Source organism: Lathyrus oleraceus, chromosome 3 (genome assembly GCF_024323335.1).
Source record: "Lathyrus oleraceus cultivar Zhongwan6 chromosome 3, CAAS_Psat_ZW6_1.0, whole genome shotgun sequence".
Classification (NCBI taxonomy): domain Eukaryota; kingdom Viridiplantae; phylum Streptophyta; class Magnoliopsida; order Fabales; family Fabaceae; genus Lathyrus; species Lathyrus oleraceus.
Genome location: NC_066581.1, coordinates 45,041,675 through 45,049,277, shown reverse-complemented (window position 1 = coordinate 45,049,277; position 7,603 = coordinate 45,041,675).

Genomic DNA, 7,603 nt, shown 5'->3' with positions numbered 1-7,603 from the left:
CTCAGATTTCTAACGCATACTAGAACGCATCAATTTGATCCTCGTAGCTCAAGTTATGATCTGCATAGTAACAAGGTATCAAATAACTATTCATGCTGAAAATAAAATACGAAAATAAAATAACACCAAAAATAAACTTAAATATAAAAACACATTAAAATAGTAAAAATAATAGAATAAACTATAGAGTTGCCCAAGTAGAGTATTAGAAGAATGTGCATCAAAATGCACTGATCAAATTCCCCCACACTTGAACTTTTGCACTTCGAGCAAAATTATAAATTCAAAACTTAAAACCGAAAAACAAGAACAAACAAAACATGCAATTCCAAAGGTTATCAAGATACAATGTGCAAGCAAAATTCTAAGTCCAAGCTTTAAGAATACGATGTTAGTAAGTAATTTTTTGTGACATTCAAAGTGGATAGGAAAATAGGTTACCAAAGAGTACATCAACAACAGTAAGATCCTCATAGGATATTATTCACTCAACTCTCAAGTGTTTAGATTAATTGTTTACACTCAAAGCACAATATGAAAGTTAATACTACCATAAGCTTGAAAAGACTTTAACATCCATAATTGAAATACATGCACACAAAGATCAAAATGGTTGTAACCTGGCCAAGGTAAGAGTGATATAAATTCTAAGGGGTACTAGGCTAAAATTCAAAGAGACAAAAGAGACTTGAAAGAAACTGCGGGAGTTGAATTTACAAAATATTTCATTCACTTCAACAACTCTATAGTAACTGTTTTCATTCATATTTTTCTTCTCCTTTCTCTTTTTTTTTTCTTTTTTTTTCCTTTTCATAAGGAGTATGTATTGACATGTATACATCCTTCTATTTTTTTTCATTCATTTTTTTTATTTTTTATTTTTTTTCTTTTTCTACCAACTTCTGAAATATTACAAACATAATTATTCAACCTCACACAACTCCAAACAAGACTCTTTCAACCCTTTGAATAGGGTGATAACATTGTTTTTCACTTCTCGGTTTGTAATGAGTTTTAAACAAAAAAAAAGCTCAATGGGGTTTCAAACAAGGGATGATATTATTTTAGGGTTGGCTTTTTTGGCTAACTGGCTAAAAAATAAAAAGCAAAACTTCTTTTATCACGTCAGTGTGCACAAGTAAACAACATCATCAACAAGAGTCAATTCAAGTTTTAGAGACTAACATATATGAGTGAATCACACAAGAAAGAAAGAGATGGATTTTTGTATATTATCCATATAAGGCTCAAAATCTCACAAGGTTAATTGATCTGCCGTAAATGATGTACAATTTAGAGTTTAGTCCTACCTATCATACTAAAAATGCACAACGAATTTTTCACATCACACCACAAGACTTTAGTCAAGAGAACTAAGAAAAATACTCATAATTGTAACTCAAAAACCAAAGGAAAAAACATGCAATTTTTTTTAAAGAAAGCAAACAAAAACCAAAACACAGAAAAACTGAAAACAAAACAAAGAAAACAAAACAATTAAATGGCTCCCTCCCCCACACTTAAAACATACATTGTCCTCAATGAAAGAGCATTAATATAAAATAAGAGTGAGAGAAAGGAAAGAACACACCTGAGGAGTCAAGGCGGATAAATGATTGCATAAGCAACTTTTCCCAAAGAGAGCTCTTCTACAGTCTCTTCTTCCGAAGTCGGGTTCTCATGGAGTAGCTTTGGGTAGTGTTCATTGACCTTGATATTTTGATTAGTGCATTTTCCTTGTATTCCAGGATCAAAGATGAATCTTCGATAAGTAAAAGTGTTGAATGGGCACGTGAAAGTGATCTCCTTTTTCACAACATCAAGAATCAAAGGATTACGGGGTTGCCTCACTATTTTTGTTTCATCTTTAAGTGAGATCTTATGCATATATATGGATGGGCTAATATCACGAGTGTCAGCCAAGGTCCATCCAATTCCCTTCTTATCTTTTTGCTTAAGTTGAAGCTTTGATGACTAATATGAATCCTCAGGAAGTGGTTTAGACTCTACAGAATATGGTTGTTCAATGGATGGTATGTTTGGAGTAGCCGGAATGTCAAGAGCTTCAGCTACATAAACAACTTCATTTACACTGTCACCCTGTAAGGCAACATCAATCTCAGCATAAACAACACAAGGGTTAATGTTAGTACAATCATCACATGAATAAATATCACCAAAACCAGATAAAGTTGGAAAGTTAGCTGAAAACAAATCAGAATGAGCTTCATCAACAACTTCAGAAAGCAACTCTATTTGAAAAACAGAATGCTCTTCCTCGTCAATCTACTTATTTTTCAGTACTCTTTGTGGGAAAAGGATTGGTGATACATACATTTTTCCAACCTCAACAACAATAGAAGGTTCATGTTTATTTTCAGGTGTTACACTAACAATTTTTTTATTTTTTTCTGGGGCTGGTTCTGTAACTTTTTTGGATCTCAAGGAAATTGCACTCACATTAGAACCTTTTAGATTAACTATTATTTGGGCATGTAGTTGGTTTGGTCCTTGAGCTTGTTGCATGACATTAATTGAAGTGGCAAGTTGTCCAATTTGTGTTTGTAAAATATGAATACTATAATTTGTTCTCTGCTGCAATTAGAGACTATTTACAACCATTTGCTTTACATTTTCCTCTAGTGAAGGTTCATAAGGTGAATAGGTGGTTACTTGTGGATGGTTATATGGTGGTGGTAGTGGAAGGGGTAACATCAATTATTTCACTAAAGAGGTAAATTTATCAATTTTCTGGTTTCTAGAGCCTTGTTGGAAGAAGAAACCTGAACCTCATTCACACCTTTTGCTTGGACCATAAAATTATCCCTTGTTGTGAACTGTTGGGAGTTAAGTGACATGTTCCCAGTCAAGGATTTGGAAGCAACATGATATTCAATACACGAAGCATTATAATCAACATCAGGGGCATTAAGTTCTCTCATAGTTCTTTGGTTAGCCATATTAAACTCAATAGAAAAAAATCAACAAACAATGAGAAAACACATAACTAATTCAGCAATGCAGCAACAAATAGGAAAATATCGACAATGTCCCTATTAAGAAAAAACAATTAAAATACGAAACACAAAATATTAAAATAAAAGGAAAAAAATACAAAACACGAAAATTAATCTAAAAACGTCAATTAAAAATTTTGAGAATTTTTTTGGAATTTTTTGAAACTATCAAAACAGAAAATAAATCATAAAAAATAGAAAAATAAGGAATTTCGGGTTTTTAGGACAACTTCCACTATTTATCCCCTAAATAGAGGCTTTCGATCCTTGATTTTTTTCCTAGTTAATCGACAAAGAATCGGAATAATTTGAGACAATTTTCTTTAAAAAACAGATTTTTTTATCGTTAAACGCAAAAAGACCAGAACGCGAGAAAGTTAGGGCAACAAAAAAATTCTAAAACACATCACCTATTACTATAATAATTGTTAGACTATAATAATGTTTAAAATCTACAAGAGTCCCCGACAATGGTGCCAATTTGATCCGCTGTCGCACACGGGTCAAAAACAAGTTTAAAAGTGTAGTAAAACGGAAGCGACACTCGAATATCATATCACAAGGACTCTTGAATTTTATAACCAAACGAATGAAAAGAAGGATTTTTTTATGGTTCAAAACTTAAATCAAAGATGAATAAAGGTAAAAGAAAAATTGATAAATAAGCTAATCTATTATATCGATTTCCGACTTATCATCGATTCTTATAATTTCAATTACCTAGCGGGTTCAATCCCATTCGATTACAATACCCACTGACAAGCGCAATCGGTATTATATGATGTATGTTCCTAATTTTCGAATTAAGCAAACAGATTTAAGCAGACGCGAATCAAGCAAACACAACTTAATCAAACACGATAACGAAAAAGCTACGCTAACGTGATTATGGTTAAGGATCATAAAAACAATCAAATTTAATCAACTTTATCCTATAAGAAACAATAGAATTAAGCAAATGAAAGTAATCGAATTAAGCAAATGAGTTTATAGGAAGAATCGAAAAGAAATCGAAATTAAACTGAAATTAATAAAAACCTCAAAGTGGAATTCGAATACAATCGATCAACTCTTTGGGAATTAGCTCTCCATGGTATTCATATGCCCTATTCTCTATTTCATGAATTTTGAATCCCCCCAATCCTAAAAATACTAAGTTGTTTAAATAGATTCAGGAAATTTGGGCTTAATAGCAACCGACCCGAAAAAAAATACTAAATCGGCCCAAAAACTAAGTATTTTCTTAAGTCTGTAAATAAAACGAATTATTCAACTCTTCTTCACTCTGAATCAGCTTCTGACTTCAACATGAAACTTTTAGCTTATCCTCTCAGCTTTCTAACGCATATTAGAACGCATCAATCCAATCCTCGTAGCTCAAGTTATGATCTGCATAGTAACAAGGTATCAAATAACTATTCATGCTGAAAATAAAATACGAAAATAAAATAAAACCAAAAATAAACTTAAATATAAAAACACATTAAAATAGTAAAAATAATAGAATAAACTATAGAATTGTCTAAGTAGAGTAGCAGAAGAATGTGCATCAAAATGCACTGTACCCTTAGTACATACATTGTAGGTTGGTTCTCACCCTTGGCTCCATGCTCGTGACTCCGAACCTTTCGACCTTGTTTGTGTGCTTTGTGTGACCTTGTTTGTGATTGTTGCATCATGCACTCATGGAATTCATAACAACTTTACTTAATTTTCAAGGAACTTAGAGACTCTCTTGTTGCAAACATCGCAAATATTTTGATCATGGATATTTGAAGGAGGAATACTCGGAAATACAATTTCTGATGTCCCAATCTCATGGAATTAAGGAAGCTTTGGATGATCCTAAGGGTTTTAGAGACCGTTTTGGAAGAATTTTATTTGTGCTATCTACTGATGTTGAGGATGGTCTTCTCTGTACTTTGGTTCAATTCTATGATCCTGTTTACCGGTACTTCACTTTCCTTGATTATCAGTTGTTTCCTACCATGGAGGAGTATGCTCATCTTTTGGGTGTGCCGGTTTCTGATAGAGTTCATTTAGTGGGTGGAAGGAATTCTTGAATCTCGGGTTATTGTCGAAGCCATTCATCTGAGGAAGTCTGACATAGATGCTAATCTCACTGTCAAAGGAGGTATCGGAGGGTTGACTTCAAAGTTTCTATTTGAGAAAGCCTTTTCTTTTGCTAATGCTGGTAGCATGGTGGTATTTGAAACTATTTTTGCCTTACTCATCTATGGTTTGGTTTTGTTCCCTAACATTGACAATTTCGTTGATGTTAATGCTATGAGGATATTTTTGATTAGGAATTCGGTTCCAACTCTGCTCGATGATACTTATTTCTCCATTCACCATATGACTTCTAAAGGGGATGGAACTATTGTCTATTATGTTCCTTTATTGTACAAGTGGTTTATTTCGCACTTGCCGTGGTCTCTTATCTTCCAAGAAAACAAGGTTTATTTAAGGTGGTCTCAAAGACTTATGTCTCTCACCAATGACGACATTACTTGGTACTCTTCTGTTTACGACGATGTCGATATTATTGGTGGTTTTGGGGAGTTCTCTAATGTGCCTCTTCTTGGTACAAAAGGGGGAATCAACTACAATCCGGATTTGGCAAGACGTCAACTCGAGTTCGCTATGAAGGACAAACCTAATAACACTTTGTTAGAAGGTTTATTTTTCCAAGAAGGGAAAGACACTCAAGGGTTGAAAGCTAGGATGGTGCATGCTTGGCACAATATTCATAGGAAAGGAAAAAGTGAGTTGGGTGAATAAGTGAGCAAAGTGAGTTGGTTGAAAGCTAGGATGTGCCTCTTCTTGTGTAGCTTTGGAGCCTTACACTGGTTGGGTGAAGAAGTGAGCAAAGGAATTTAAGATGCCATACACTTATGAAAGACCTATGTCCTTAGTAATGGTCAAATCTCCCACTATTAAAGGCATAAAGGAGTTGCAAGAAGCTTTGGATAGGATGAAGTAAGAGAAGGATGACTGGGAAGACAAATTCCACACCTTACACCTTGAGAAAGTAGAATTGCAGAAGTAACTAAAGAAAAAGGATGAATTGATAGAATTACTCAGGCAGCGTGCTGTGAAGAGATCAAGAGGCCAAGGGGATTTATTTTCCTATAACAATTCATCATCTACTCATCTTCCTACTTTAGGCGTTCGAAAAGGCATTGTAGACCAGCTCGTGATAGAGAAGGATGTTATAAAAACTAGCTGCGAAAGAGAGATCAAAAGAGTTTGCAAGAAGAGTCAGCTTGGAGTTGGGTCGTCATCTAACATGATTCCATAGATTTAGCTTCTCTCTAATTATGATTATTGAAATTGTATTTCTGATTGTATTCCTTTATATTATTAATAAAATTAGATTTTTAGTACATTGAAATGTGTTATTCTTATGTTTGCAACTTATGTCTTAAGGTTCCTTGGAGAATATAAAATAACATTCCCATTTTCATTTTGCATATCATGCATCATGTTGCACCTTGGTCTTGCTTTGAGCAAGTTCACAAGGGGTCTTATTTCTTTCTTGGTCTTCATTCAAACAAGTTGTCTCACTGGTACAATACTCGAGCTAATCAGTTAAAAAAGATGGACCGCCTAGAGCAAGAGAATCGTGAACTCCGTAAAGAGGTGACAACTTTGAGGGACAGTTATGAGAGGCTTACTGCTATGATGGAAGCTTTGGCAGTTGCTCTGAACCAACCATCTCCTCCTCCTCCATACTCCGTTTCAGAGGACCGTGATTTCCTAAATTCTCTCTATGCCCATCTTTGTGGCTCCCGTCAGTGCTCCACAACAGCACATGCCTTCTGTTTTCCCTTAGGGCATGCCTCATAACTTTGTGTCTGAGGGGTACCAACCTGCTGTTGAAGTTCCTATGGCTCAACATGTGATGTCAATACCATCTCCCATGGTTCACATTGTTTCTTATGTCGAAGAACCTGTTTCTCACGGTGACCAGAGCGAAACCGTTGGTGTTTATGAAAGAATGGACGGGTTCCAAAACCAGTTTAAGGCTATTCAAAAAGAGATCCAGGCTTTAAGGGGGAAATATATGTTTCGGAAAAATGTTCATGATCTATGTTTGGTTCCTAATGTGAAGATTCCGCATAAATTCAAGGTATCGAATTTCGAAAATTACAAAGGCAACTCCCGTCCTCTGAGTCATCTGGTGATGTACGCTCGTAAGATGTCGACTTAGACTAACAACCATCAATTGATGATCCACTACTTTCAAGACAGTTTGATTGGTGCTGCTCTGAAATGGTATATATGACTCGACAGTACTCAGATCAAAACGTTCAATGACCTAGGTGGGGCTTTTGTTTGCCAGTACAAATATAATATCGACATGGCACCATACAAGGATCAACTATGTGCTATGTCCCGCAAGGAAAAAGAAACCTTCAAGGAATACGCGCAGAGATGGTGCGAGATCGCTGCACAGGTTGGCCCTCCGTTGGAAGAAAAAGATATGACAAAGTTGTTTTTGAAGACGTTGAGTCCGTTCTATTATGACTGGATGGTAGCAAGTACGCCTAGTGACTTTACTGAAATGGTGAATATGGGTTTAA